The 15,418-nt window shown below is 35.9% G+C and overlaps 1 long non-coding RNA gene across 1 annotated transcript in view; it reads right to left on the bottom strand.

The window, feature by feature from the left end:
• Window positions 1-15,418, bottom strand: part of LOC142413896 (uncharacterized) — a 100,572-nt gene that overhangs the window by 11,806 nt on the left and 73,348 nt on the right. Inside the window, exons 4-6 of the long non-coding RNA XR_012776922.1 lie at window positions 12,927-12,976; window positions 8,715-8,824; window positions 7,915-7,952 (exon numbers count right to left, since the gene is read on the bottom strand). This is a non-coding gene — a long non-coding RNA (uncharacterized LOC142413896). The remainder of the gene's footprint in view (window positions 1-7,914; window positions 7,953-8,714; window positions 8,825-12,926; window positions 12,977-15,418) is intronic.

Raw genomic sequence — 15,418 nt, 5'->3', positions numbered from 1 at the left:
ATCCTTTCCTTGACAGACAATGATTTTGTATTCTTAAAATTCAAAAGGGGATGCTACGCTATAAACCCTTTCACAAGATTCTGAAGAATTTTGAAGACTCTGCCTTGTGATATATGGGGTAATAAACTTCATAGGTTACCTAGGGTGTATCCCCAGCCTAGTGCCAAGGGCTTCTTGGGCAAATACATCCTTAGGATGGCTTCCTGTAGCATATACAAGATAAAGTTATTGATAACTACTTTGTTCACTATTTTCTTTTTTTTTTTTTAGGAGATTGTATCTGGTTCCTCCCTCACTGTTCTTCAGTACAACTGTGCTGTTCTTGACTGTATTAAACTATGTGAATATAATGAAAAAAAAGGGAAGAAAAAGGAGAAAGCAATAATCACAACACATTAAAACATGTGAAAGTAAGCAATGTATGCACTAAAGTCAGAGACCCCTCTATACTACAATAAAAGCAACTTTAAAGTTTCTATACATATTGTTTCTACTGAGGTGTATTATTTTCATAAAACCATTCCTGCATCTTGTGGTGTTTCACTTCTGCAAAGCACATGTACATGCTACAGAGTCACAGTTCATACGTATTTCCATAACACAAAATTCAAGGTTACATCTTATACAATGGCTGCAAACAAGACTTCAAGGTGTGGACAACGGGAGGTATGAGAAAATATTTTCCAAATACTTTTGGAAATACAGAGACCTTCATGATGCCAACTGCTAATGCTGATTCATACTATCAGAAAATAAGGAAGGCTGTTGCAATGGAAGTTTTGATGAGCCTAATGAATGCCTCAAACAATTCCGACTTATCTATTCAAATGCAGTGTAAAATAAAAAAAACACCAAACAAAAAAACCCCACCATGCCAAAAGAAGAGAGAAGGCAACGCACACTGGGATAAACAAGCCCAATGACAGATTTTAGCTATATGCACTAACGGATTCATGAGCTGGTTTACAGGAGCAAGATATGGGGTAGGTAAGCTTATGGAAATGTCAGTTAATGTTCAGTATCAGTCAAAACAACACATCAAATATTTTAAATTACTGGAGAAAAGGAATAGAACAGAATAGACATAGTAACACAATGTAAGTGTAAACCCATGGTGCACTCAGGTTTTAGGTGTAGTTCTGGTCCCACCCTCAAAAACGTAACATGGGAATTGAAAAGTCACTATGAAGAACAATCACCAGCAAACAAACTCATTTTCCACAAGAAATGATTCAACTGCCTAGTTCTCTTCAGTCTGAAAAAAAATGACAGAACAGTATGATAGATACAAAATCCTAAGCAGAACAGAGAAGCTGATTAGGGACCAATTGGCCATTATCTCTTCCATTAACAAAAATATATAGATTTTATATGCCAATGTTTGCATTTAGTCAAGAAAAACTAAGGTGACAATGGTAATTTACAATACGAAAAGCGAAAACATAGCAAAGATTATTTCATATCTTTTATTAACAAGCATTTGGGTCTCAGTTGCTCTCAGCAATTCAAAGACCACTCATAACCTGAACTGGTTTTATATTTAATTACACTAAGATGAATGCAACTCATTCTATTTTGTGTTCCTTATTAATGCCTTCAGTTGTCTACAAAGCACTCAGTATGGCATTATCCTTTGGTATCTACTGGAAAGCTGAAGAAGGTTCAAAAATTTCGTATACCTCTTCAGTATGTTCCTCATTAAAAGCACATGATACACATTGATTGCTTCCTAACATTTAAATAGCTGCAGGTGGAACTTTTTTTTAACTATAAAATCTCAGATTAATCTAAAACTATGTTTAGAGTATCACAAGTGCTCAAGCTACTGAAATTAATGAGTTAATGCTCACCAACTGAGGTCATATAAAACATATAGCACTGTGTGCAAACCACCAGTACATGCTGTGAACTAAGGTGATTTAGTTTGAACTACCATGAAGGCACTTATAAGCAAGTACGCGTTCATGGAAAAAGAAAGCACTATTACCTAAAGCAGGTTTAGGTATTCTCCATTCCTTGAAGCTGCGTCCCGTGAAGGAATTAAAACATTTTATTTTCTTAAGTGTTCACAGCGGGATCAACACAAATGATTAGTTGTCATTACATTGTAACTCAATCTATTTCAGATAAAAGATAACACATTAGCAGAAAGGCATGCAGTTAGGCTGATACTGTTTTATGAAGTTTAACTAGATGATTATACTCATAGCCCTTTCCAGACCTGGAACAGCACCCTAATCACTGTACGTAGTGCACATCCATACACAAAAAGTAAGATAATGACTTTTCACAGAATCACAGAATCACAGAATCACAGAATCATATAGGTTGGAAAAGACCTTTAAGATCATCGAGTCCAACCATAAACCTAACACTGCCAAAAACCATCACTACACCATGTCTCTAAGTACCTCATCCAAACGTCCTTTAAATACCTCCAGGGATGGCGACTCAACCACTTCCCTGGGCAGTCTGTTCCAATGCTTGATAACCCTCTCGGTGAAGAAAAATTTCAGGTTAGCCCAAAGTCTGTGACGAGAGCCTGGCAACAGGACCATTTTTGTAAATAAGGTTTCTATTTAACATTTTTATTGTAAAAAGAATGTTACAGCTTCTATAGTACTACATAATCTTTGATCTGGGAAAAGAACTTCAGAACTCCTAGGCTTACCTGAATGACGCATTTTATGCTGGTTCTGTATACTAGGACAAGCTTCAAAAATGAAAATTTATTTCTGCACATGATTACTCACTGCAAGTACAAGATGTTGGTATATATAGATATAAAAGTTTACAACCAAACTCAACAATCATGCTAATAAAAATATTAAAAACTATTAAAAAATTATGTCTACATAAAAATAAAGCTATCCTGTAGAAAGCTAAGAAAGGCACCAACCCATATGTCTCTCCCAGTTGCCCTTTAAGGCAGTAGAATACACACATGTATTTAGGTCTTGCTGAATAAATGCAAGAAGGATACTACTGTAATTTGAGTTTTTAAAATATCACAAGTTCTAATACCTAACCAGATTGTCATATTTTGAGACAGAATATACATTTTCCCAGTATAAAAAAAATCACAATGAGATTTATAGAAAGTAAATTAAATGTCTATTAAATTAATTGTGGTGACATTTTCAATTAAACAATAATCCCAACAAAGGTTATGAGAAAAAAAAAATAAAATCAAACTCTTATTCTATGGAGAGTGAAAGCTGAAATGAACTACAGTTAAAAAGAAAGATGAGTTTTACATGAACTAATAAAAGGAAAAATGCCTCTCAACAAAGAAGTTGTGCCTTCATAAACTCCTACATATCAGGACACTTAAATTTTATTTGATCCCTAAATCTATGTACTTCCAGAAACGTTTCCTGCAGTTCAGTTATACTGCAAAGTAAGATTATATGGCTATTGAGTTCATTTTCTCAGTGTATAATACTGAACTGAGTTGCAGTGTATGACAGATTTATGTCTATATGTTTTGAAAAAAACAGGAAATAGCAGGCATTTTAATCTATGCTGTACGGCAAGACCTTAAAAATAGTTTAAGAAACTCAACATGTTACAATGGAGAGGAGGGCTCAACTTCTTTTAAACTTTGTTTAACCACCGTATGCATATTTCCAGCAACATGTTTTAAGATACAATGCACAATGCATTTTCTTCTGAAAAGCAAATACCTCCTATGCGAGGGCTAACTGTAGCTCATAAGCAAATTAAAGCAAAACATTCAGAGACAGATTTACTGTGAAGACACTTGTGACAACAGAAATTGATAGCTTGTTACTATGAAAAAGCTGACATTTACAAAGGAATTACCCCATGATATTTCAGTATTTTCCAGCCTGTGGTTACCACACAGAGATGGCAAATTATAAAGAAAGAAATTAAAAAGAAAAAAAAATGTAGTGTATGGCTATGTCATGTGTAGTATGGGCATGCAGCTGCACATGTATAAGTCCGTGACATGCATAATGGTTGTTTGGTGATCTCCATGACATAAATTGGCAGCCTCTGTTCAGCTCATAAACAGGAAGATATCTGCATCACAGAAACCATCATCACAGCTAGCACTAAAAGACAACCTTTCTGGCAATCTAAGCAGAAAACCTGAAGGCTGAATAGAAAAAGATATCTGAAGTATTTTCTCAAGGAGATTTTCTATTGATCAGAGTTTGAGGAAGCACCACTGTTTTGTAGCTTCCATTGGCACCACCAAAAGCAATACATTTGTGTCACTGGAAGCATTCAAGGTCAGGTTGCGTGGGGCTTTGAGCAACCTACCTAGTGAAAGATGTCCCTGTCCATGGCAGGGGGATTGCACTAGGTAATTTTTAAAGGTCCCTTCCAACCCAAACCATTCTATGATTCTATGATTAAAAAAAGCAATCCGATCTTCACATCCAGATTGCATTCAGTCAAATGTTTGAGATGGAAAATTCCAGACTTAAGCTTGCCCTTGTGGCTTCATTCTGACATCAGTTTTAAATCACATAAATTATTTCTTTCCTTTTTTTTTTTTTTCATTCCGCCAAAAGGTTCTGTGGTTCAATTATTTCACAGACTGTGGCTTTGATCATGTAGGATATATGTAGGAACTACTACATGCCTGAAACAGGTACATGCACAACATCAGCATCTACCAGGATGCTTATTTCCAAGCAAAATACTGTTCAGCTTCTGTAGGCCTAACTGTAAGGTGGTATTATACTGCAGGTATGGGGCATGTTCAATGCAAAGAATCTCCTGAAAATCTGGTTGCCAAGTGAGAAGGCTGTATACAAGTCATTTTTATGTTCAATCATTTTGAAAGGTGAAGGAGGCTAGTTCAGATTTTTAAAAATGACTTTTAATTGATTAAGGGAAGTGCTTTCTCAGTAACAAATGCCACAAATGAGGAAAATTAATGGGCAATATTGGACCAAAACCATTAAACTCAAAAATTTGAAAATTACACAGATCACGACTCATGAAATTGCCAAGATTTGTTTAGGCAAAACTGTATTACAATGCATAGTGTGGTAGTTCTTTAAACTGCAGACCATCCCATCACTAAAATCACCATCACTGTCTGCAATCAGCAATCATATGATCAAAGTTAAGACCAAAATGAAGGACTGATTTGGCAGGGAAGTCACCTCAACATAAAGGTTAAAGCTAGGATTAATGACACAACAGAGAAACTCATTTTACTGTATGGACAGCAGTGTCATGCAAAGAAATGGAAGACCACAGTTTTCTTCTTCAAGGTTCTCTCAGACATTACCTCAGACTTCAAGAGTAATAAATGTAACTATACATTTCTGAATATTTACATTAAAAAAGAACCTTGAAACCCTAACACTTAAAGAGAAGTTGATCTCTAGTATTATGTGTATAGCACTATCTGAAGCATGTTGTGGTTAGTCATTACAGTCCTACAAAATGAGTACTTATGCTTCCCCCACATTCTTCAAACAAAAAGATTGTAAATGGTTTACTGTCAACACTACCAAAGGTCAAACAGTTCTATTTTGTACAGTAAAAGTACAGTTAGACTGAAGTTATATCTAGCTTAAGGAAATGGGTCACTTTTTCCAAAAAATATACATAACAGCATCAAGTCAAGTGTCATTCTTCAAGATGACGTGCTTCACCCGTGCATCTCCAATTCTGAACTGCACCTTCTGAGTCCATTACCAGTATGCTCTATTTCCATACACTGTCATCAAAGTGCCAAAAAAGGATATATATATTGAACAATCCTACTATAAAATAGTATTTCTTATCACATTCATGCAGTTCACTTGTTTCTTAGTGCCTTGCTTTTCTTCTCATTTCTCCTGTGGTGTTTTTTTTTTTTTTCCTCCTCCTTTTAACATTTTGAAATAAATGAAAAGAAAATAACAATCCCAAAAAGCTCACGCCAGTTGGCAGGGAAATTAAAAATCACAGATTCAAAAGTGCTTTCCTAGTTCATGAAAACATCTCTAATGAGACAGATGAAAATATGAATTGCTCCTAATGAGCTCAAAATTGCACATATTTCCCTTAGTTTAATTTTGTAAGTCTTCACAGATATTTTGTGTTATGCTTTATTATAAAACAAGAAGTGGCCACAAGGCTGTGATAACCAATTTGTGAGATTAAAGTACTCAACTTGAATGGTTTCATTAACTTCTAAGTCATGAGTCAAAGTTAGCATAAAATACAACTCCTTCGCTATTCATAGAGGGTCTCACTCTCCAGTGACTTCCAACCTTTTGGAGGCATTTGCACCTGGGAAGAGTAACACTGTTATTCTTGACTTGTCAGCACTATACTCACTTGCACAGCTATAAAAGGGTAAGGTACAGCAAAACTGTGAAGACTAGGGCCCTAACACCTATTGGATCTATACCATGGATTTCAGCTACGACATAGCAGAACCAATACAGCTTCCGTAGTGTGTATAGCACTCACATCAGTCTAAGCTGCAGTCTCCATTAATACATCCTAACCAGATTTGGAACAGGATGAAATAAAGCCAGTGTAAACATTTTAGCTAGCTTTTATGAAGAGATTTTAGGATGGCCAGGAATGCACTAGGTCACATCAGAAGTACATGCTATTACACTACAGACAGAAAATGGAAAGAAATTGAGACAGGATTTGTAAAAGTTCCATGTCAGTTCCAGCCTATATTCAGTTGTGAGTAACTCTCATGGGTCAGTAGGTGCATAATGCAGGTAACGTGGGGGAGGGCAGGGTGATAATAAAAAAAGGGGGAGGGAGGAAGGCAAAGACCCCATGCAGACAACAGCCAGCCATGTGTGCTCATGAGACCCAGGAACATGTTCAAATGTGGAACTCAACCAATTCTGAGGTTGCAGTATAAATGTTAGGATAAGCCTGTGAACTTTTTTTGCTGCAGAAGTGGACAAAATATGATCCATCACCTGCCCCAAACTACAGAATAGTTTTGGTGTGCTCAAGAAAACAGATAAACTATACAAGCTACCCATTGATTGTAAAGAAGTGCAAACATGACCAGAGGTGTCCAGAACAAGAACATTGAGAGCAACAGCAACAGCTACAGCAATTCAGAAAATGACACCAGAGTTTGAACAGACTAATGACCGATGAGGTATTCCCTATACAATTCTATAAACTAGGGACACTTAAGGCAGCAAGAATAGTAAAATGATGGGGGGGGGGAGAAGGTGTCCACAACCCACGACCCTGCACCATGACTACACATCACATGGAATCACTACTAGCAGCTGGGACCATCTTTTCAATACCTCGGGTACCTGAACAACTCTGGTGGGAGAACCCCACGACCCTGTACCAGGATCTGGGACCACCTCTTCAACCTTTTGGGCACTCAGGAAGTAGAGAACTTACCCAGAGGAGCCCATGACTGAGCCAGGACTACACATAGCACAGCTGGATCCACCACAATAACCCACCCAACTTCTCTCCTGGACTATATAATCTCTCCCACAGAACAGGGAAATTGAGTAAGGAACCACTATGCTAACCTGCCCAATTTCTAGGCAGACTATGCAATCTCTCCTATGGGAAAGTGACGTTATGTCATTAGTAAAATTTCACATATCTGTGATTAAAGTGTTTTGGTATCCAAATCCATTCAGTCTCCACACTTTTATTTGGTTTTAAACCACAGCATTGAAAGGATCACTGCTTTACCATATACCTAAACCTTAACATTTTCTTATAGCGAAGAACTTCATTTTCTCACCAGTTCTACTTAATACTTACACAGTTTGAGCTTCTAACTATATTACACCAAAAAGGACTATCATAACACGCTGATCACAGAAGAGTAATATCTATATAGCAACAGCATAGTACAGTACAGAATCATACCCAGCATGACAACATAACAGAAGCAAATATCACTACTGAATATCAGAATGTACTCACATTTGTCTTGCAAGCACCTAAGGGAACTGTGTGCAGTTCTGTAAGAGGAGAAGAATGAAAAGGAAGGACTACATTTGCAATAAACTTCCTAAAAATTTGAAGAAGAATTCTGTGTATTTGTTAAACATATTTTAGTAAACTGACAGAGTCTAGACAATTGTAATTTACATTTAATTTACAAAAATTTGAAAAACAAACTAAAAGCTAACATATTTAACAGCACAAAGCAATTGCTCCTCATATTACTCCACAGGTCATTCAATCCACCTTGTTCGTTTTGATGTATTTCTCTCCTTTTTCACAAAGTCTCTTTGGTTGCATTCCACCTGGCAAGAAACATGTTGTTGCCCAGCTCATTTTTGCACTTTTCTCCAAACTGTTCTTGGACTTCTGCCTGCAATGTACTCATCTTTCTCACACACTACATCTGCTGTTCATCTTGCTGTACTTCTCTTCTGGGCTGGGCGCACACTCACGCAGAGCAAGGAGCTTTAACAGTGCACAGCAGCATGACGGAGATTTCACTACTAAATATAACTTAATGAAAAGGATTCACAATTCAGACTGTGTTGCTGAACAAATACTAACCCATTTCACAGATGCCCGTAGGAAGTAAGGCAGCTGGGCCCAGCATTCATATATATATAGCAAAAGGTAAATGAGTAACAACATGCAGTAGGAGAAAAGAACATTCATAGCTTCCTCTAACCACTACTCTTTGCTCTCACTCCCTCCCTCCATGCTGGGAACTGAAATAAGCTTCCCTATAACCATGAAATCTGAGACGAAAATTTACTCACAGGATCAAGATCTTCCTTTTCTGTTTTGTAATACCCACCACTGCTACAGGACCCAGCACAGGTAGTTTCTGTTTCTCACTCTTCCCTACACCTGCAAGATGCATCCATGGCTATTACACCCTACACCTGCAAGATACATCCGTGGATATTAGGAAAAATTTCTTCACCGAAAGGGTTGTCAAGCATTAGAACAGGCTGCCCAGGGAAGTGGTTGAGTCACCATCCCTGGAGGTATTTAAAAGACTTGTAGATGTGGTGCTCAGGGACATGGTTTAGCGGACGACTTGGCAGTGCTAGGTTAACAGTTGGACTTGATGATCTTAAAGGTCTTTTCCAACCTAAACGATTCTATGATTCTATGATTTTTGACACTGCATCTGACCTCAAGGTTTGTGACTTAGGTAGAAGGGAAAGCAAAGTATGCTGGAGGCAATTGGTAGCAGTTCACGAAGCAGCATATTTTTGGCATCCAGTTCAGATGAACTCAATTAAATCATCACTACACAATCTTGGTCGCAGTGTCCAGCTAGTCAACTGTTTCTCCACTTCTTGCAAATGTATGGAAGCGTAACTATAAGATCTACTCTCACAAGCTAAGACTGTCCTCTGTACTTTCATTTCTGACTCCAGATTTTTTTTTTACATTAATAGTTTTCCTACGAAAATACCACCACTGCATTTAGAGTTCTGCACAGCATTAACAAAGGGAGTATGCTGTTGACATTCAATAAATGAAAATATATATATTAATAATTTAGTGGTAATCCAATTGCTTTTTGCTGCAGGAATGGACTCACTGAGGTGGTCCTTTTCTACTCCAATTTTTAATATTAGTATTTTTAGGAGTATATCCCTAATACACTATTTTAAAGTTCTGTTTATGCCTTTCAGAACAACAAAAAAGCACATATAGAAAATCTCAACTGAAAATTGTGGTCTTGACAGCCATTTGTGGATTTCCACAAAACTCCAAGGAGTCTTGACTGAACATCAGCCAAACAGGTACCACGTTTTATCTTCAAGGACATATAATTATATCCTGCATGTTCTCAATCAGAAAAACCTTCACGGACATACTGTTTCTGAAAGCTTGAAGGTACTTTGAAATCTACATTTTTAAAAAAAATATATATTTAATAAACTCCATTTTTAGATGTCTAATGAACAGATTAAGTAAAAATAAAAAAGAAGAAATAAATCACTTAAGACAGATTTCATTATTTCGTACCTCCTTCAGTAAGAGGAAAAGGTGGGGAGGGAAAGAAAAAAGGAGATCACAGTTTCTGTGGTTTCTTCTGCTAAATAAAACCATTTAGGAAAAAAAGAAAGTATAAGCTTAAATAGATTCCAAACCTTCACGACTTCATTAAAATGGCTTTTAAATAAATCTGCTTACAGTGAAAGAAGCAGCCTAGGACAATATGCATATGGCTTCTTTTTTAAGACCAGTTATATTTCTTAATTGGTTTCAGAAAATGTCCAACTATTGAATCTTATAGAATGTGTGAGTGGCCTTTAAAAATCCTTGTAAATGAGAACTGCTGGCAGAACAATTAGCATTTAAAAGCTAGAATGACCTTAAATCTGTGCATCATTGTGATTAGTTTGGACTTTAATATCAAGTACAGAACCAAAAAATACCTTAGTTGCCAAGATAAAGAGCTCCCAGCACCAACAAAAGGACATTGGGTAATAGGGTGAAGCATGTGCAATGAAACATAAAGGACAAACTTGTATTATCATGTTTGATTTGTGTTGACTTAGCAACCAAGCAGAAGGGCCTTCCTGGACAGTGAGCATGGAAAAGAAAGAGAACCAATCTTCTATTTCTGATACAGCATGGATGCACTACATGGGAGAACCGGCCTAAATTATTTATCCCTATAATGAATTTCAAGTTGCATAAGATAATAAACTGTGCATAAATTTTGTTTCCAAGGAATCACTGGATAACTCTAATTGCCTAACTGTACTGTGAATCAGACCTCATCTAAACAAAATAGATGGAATACTTCACTTTATATATATCGCATCTAAATATATGTATCATGATTATATGTATATGAGGTGTCATTTTATTTTAAATATAATTTGCATATATTGCATGCAATTATACTAATTCATGTATTATCCCCCCATTCTGAAAACGAGATGACTTCTTATATCTCTAGAAATGACAGCACTGGCTTGGGGTTGGGAGTGGTGGTGTGCTACAGCTGCTGATCTTACTGAAAAGAATGATTCTTAAGTCAAAAGCTGAGCATGTATATTGGCTGAGTATGCAATTAAAACAATAATAAACTACAAGTGTCCCCTATTTGCAGGTGGTTTTTTTTTTTAAACATAAAGCATTTGGTTCATTTTCTGTTCTAGCTCTCATTCTCATATTCTAAACTACTCAAAAATAAATATTCATAAAATATAAATTTATTTCTATATAGAAAATATTGCCACAATTTCCCTACATTGTAATAAATACAATTGAGTTAAATCTTTAAAATTATACTGTATATAGATGGTATTCTAAATATTATCAATTATTTACATGAATAATTCATAAAGATTCAATTTTCTCAAAGACAGTGCTACTTAACCAAGTAGTCAATACATTAGTTACTACTGATATTAGTAATACTGCAGTTGTAGTATCTGGAAAACCCACGGATGGCCAAAAATCTCACAGTACACTGGTCATGGTACAAATGAGAAGATACTACAGTGAATGCTATTGCTTGAGATTGGGAGATTTGGTCATCTACTGTCCTTCCAAGAAATAGACCTATCAACATTTCAGAGTGTGTTACACAGATTCCCTAGCATAGTTTTGCTAAACTTATGGCAAGTGCATTATCTTGTCAGTTTTGCACTGTCTGTGTGAATTAAGTTTGTGATGTGCAGATTGCTAGAGAGGAGACTATTTAAAGTCAGATGTTAAGTCACATTAAGTAATTTACGCACTCATGCCAGGTGCTCCATATAGATATTTCAGATAGCAATTTTCTTAATATAGCTTACGTAAATACTTAAAATTTAAAGAACAGTAGATACATAAGTAACAGTTTATCATTCAGGAAATGACAGTTCCATATAAATATAGATTACCAAAGTATGTATGTGATTGTACAGAGATTCAGAATATTAAGGTATTTAATAATTCACAAGGACGTCAAGGGTCAAACGAGACATCAGTTTGACACACACAAAAAAAATACTGAATGTAAAGGCTTGACAGATCACTGTGGTATGTTCCTCTGTCGCACATTCAGCAAACCCAGACCTCCTCCCAAATTCTTTCTGACAGTGTTCTGACTATTTTTACCAGCTTCTGTCTGGTAATGTTCTATATCAATATCCTTTAAACATCAGAATATGCAATGTTTTGTATGGGAACTTTCTACTACAGACACTCTTCATGCTGGGTTCTCACAATGTGTCTGTCCCATGAGGCTTGCTCAATTTTGGGTGCTCAACTTCCAAAAAAAAAATCGCAAACTGTTGAAATACTCAGCAAGTTCATACCTAAGTTTTGTGACTCTCCAATGTTAGAACAAGTGCCCTGGCAAAATTTCAATGTAGATAATCACATCCTACCTGCCTCAATCTCTCCTGTAGTTTGAATTCAGCAAGTTAGTTAGAATTTCCTACCAAGATTGTACTGTAGATTTTACATTTAACTTCCTATGTCAGAACACAGAGCACTGATTCCTATATAAAAAGGGTAAGTTCAACTAACTGAAGTCAAACAGTAGGATGGTAATGTCATGTTTAATTCATGTGTAGTATAGTTTGTTTTATAAAATTATGATCTGATCATTATTTTCTGCCTCAATTTTGTTTTACATATAATTATAACAGCATTTAAAAACTAAGGAATATTCCTGCTCTGTTTATCATCTTAAGAGACTAGCAATGAAGGTGAAGAGGAGGGGAAAACTATCAGCTTGGCATACTGTGAACATAACCAAGACTTGCAAACAGAACTGAAAGTTTAATATCCATACGGTTCCCAAAAACAGTAGGTGTTAAAATAGTTCTGAAAGAGCCCAGGAAGCAAAGCAGATTGAAACTGGTAGTATGCACTGCAAGAGTTCAATAAGCAGAAGGAAAGAAAAATATAACAAATTAGAGATGCAGAAAAGATAGAGGGTAACATGTATTGGTGGTATTGTGAGCACTGAAACACAGTTTCATCAAGTTATGCACTTACAGTACAGGTAGCATCTGAACAGAGTGCATTCAGTCAACAAGCAAGACAATGAGATCTGAAATTAGAAACAAAGTGTGAAACAGCTTTGGACTACTCATTTTACAAAGTGCAGTTCTATTCTATTAAATACTTTGAACTAGAATGCCCCAAATTAAGGTTTTATTCTGAGCCTTAAATGTTCTGATTTCAGTGGAAAGAAAAATTCTCATTTTTAATGTTGTATTCACTTAACTTTCAAAATCCGATCCATATTATGCTCTGTGTGTGCTAACATGAGTAGTGTGGTAATCAATTCCATTTAGCACACTGAATTGATAGAAGTAATTTCGTTACTTATTAATATTGAAAAAGTGCTGGGATGAAATTTCCCTTACAAAGGCCTTTTAGCAAGACCTACTTTTATTAACAGTTAATATACTATATGGGTACCATTAAGATTCGCTCTTCAAAATCCTAATCCAAATTCTTCTCCAGTTATACATGAATAGCACCATTAACAATAATTATGTTATTTCAAGTTTACAATGGAATAACTGAACCAAATTAGATCTTGGAAAATAATGGTGGAAAATGAGAAAATGCACTCAGTCATGGTACAGATTCGTTTCATACTGAATTTTTGTTTACTTAGTAACACCATTTACATGGTCACTCCACTACCCCATAATTTCTACAAGCCTCGATCCTGAAAACCTCTCTCATTGGCTTTATATGGGTTTACAGAATTTAACATTACTATGAATAATACAGCACATGTTTTAGCATGTCTTACATACACCACACTGTGTAGGAGAGAGGAAACTGAAGGTCAGACACGCAGTCACTCAGCCTTACAAAAAAGAAGGCTATCAAGCAAGCCTTCTCTCATGTAGTAGTCACAGTCAGAAAAGGTGATGTTATGCCTTTTTGTGATGGATGGCATACAAGGCGAGGCTTCCTTATTACTTGGGTGACACTGATTGAAAAAACAAACAAACAAACAAAAAATCCAAAAAACAAAACAAAAAAACCCCCAACTCACAAAAAGCTGGTGGAGACAAACTGACGACCAGTTTGTCTAGGCTGTGTGTAGTGGGCTATTCACTTTTACACCAGCCAGGTGAGATGACTCTTTTCCAATGCTGTTTTCACTCCCGAAACCATTAAAACTATAAATGCTGGGCTCAAGTGGAAGAAAGTACTGGACTAATTTTCCCTTTTAGTTCTTCCCACATCCTTAAAAACTCAACGTAATCTTGCACCTTCTTCACATTCCTGTAAGTTTCAGTCCAGCATGTGCTAATTCCTGATTTTTCAAAGGAATAAATATTTGCATTTCCAGTATCTTCCAGGCTTACATGATGCGGCTGAAAACATACAGTTAGAATAAGCACATGGACATCTTTGAAAAAGAGTAATTCATAGGTCTTTGAAAGCCATTAAACTGTTGGCCTAGAAACAACTCTAATCAAAGTAACCTGCCTGCAAAGATAGGACACCCAGTCCACCGTGCAGATACATAAGGATTTAATAAACACTATGTTAAGAAGTCTTTATACTGCTTGTCCTCTTGTTTTCTCCACTTTTGGATCCATTATTTTCTAAGAACCCAGATAGATTAGTATGTGAAATTTAAGATATTTTAAATACCAGAAATTTCACCAGAGAAGCGAAAGATGGTATTTCTAATTCACCTTTAAAGGCTTAGTTTTATATACTTTTGTCACCTTTGTACCTCTTTTTCTCATATCCAAAACCAGAGCCAAATAAATGTGTAGAAATCTACTTACTGTTTCATACTGAATGAGATATGATTTTGGTTTGAAAGTTTCCAATCTCTAGACTTTCTTGCATATGTCTACATTCTCTCTATCCAGAAAACTTTAATGTGTGTTACATCAAGGATTTGCGATATGACTTTTTCCATTGGGACAGTGAACTTAACAACGGAGTTACTCATCCTTTTTAAATGCTTAGGCAACTCCTTTGTCCTTTCTTTTTAATAAGGCGTCATAAACTTGCATACTACAAAATTAATGACATTTCATTTCATGTCTTTAAAACATTTCATTTAATGTTTTAAAATAAAACATTTTATTTTAAAACACACCAGTTTAAAAGGGAGGAACAGTATGTAGTTGCATCTTTCGTTTGAGAAAAAAAATATTTTTTCCTCAAAAAATTGAAAGAAGCATGTTCCAGATGTTTCTTTTGCTCTTGAATAGAATTGATACCTCATTCATTGTAACCTCCCTGTAATGAATAAACATTAAAATGTCAGAATTGTGCCTCAACTAACCAACTATGATTAGCTGTCTTTGTCTATTAAATGATATGAATCCTTAACCTAGTGTGCTAACAACCTAGTAACTTATCTCAGTATCAAAAAAATCTCGTAACAAAAGCCATTACCCATGAATGTAAAGCTGTTTATATATTCTATGGTATGACCCAAAACCAAACTGTTTTTTTCTGTTTTTACATTAGGCTAGAACCACATCCCTTTTCTTAACTTCAT

This window comes from Mycteria americana, chromosome 8, assembly GCF_035582795.1.
Source record: "Mycteria americana isolate JAX WOST 10 ecotype Jacksonville Zoo and Gardens chromosome 8, USCA_MyAme_1.0, whole genome shotgun sequence".
Classification (NCBI taxonomy): domain Eukaryota; kingdom Metazoa; phylum Chordata; class Aves; order Ciconiiformes; family Ciconiidae; genus Mycteria; species Mycteria americana.
The sequence above is the reverse complement of the archived record's forward strand: the minus strand, read 5'-3'. Positions and strand labels throughout refer to the sequence as shown.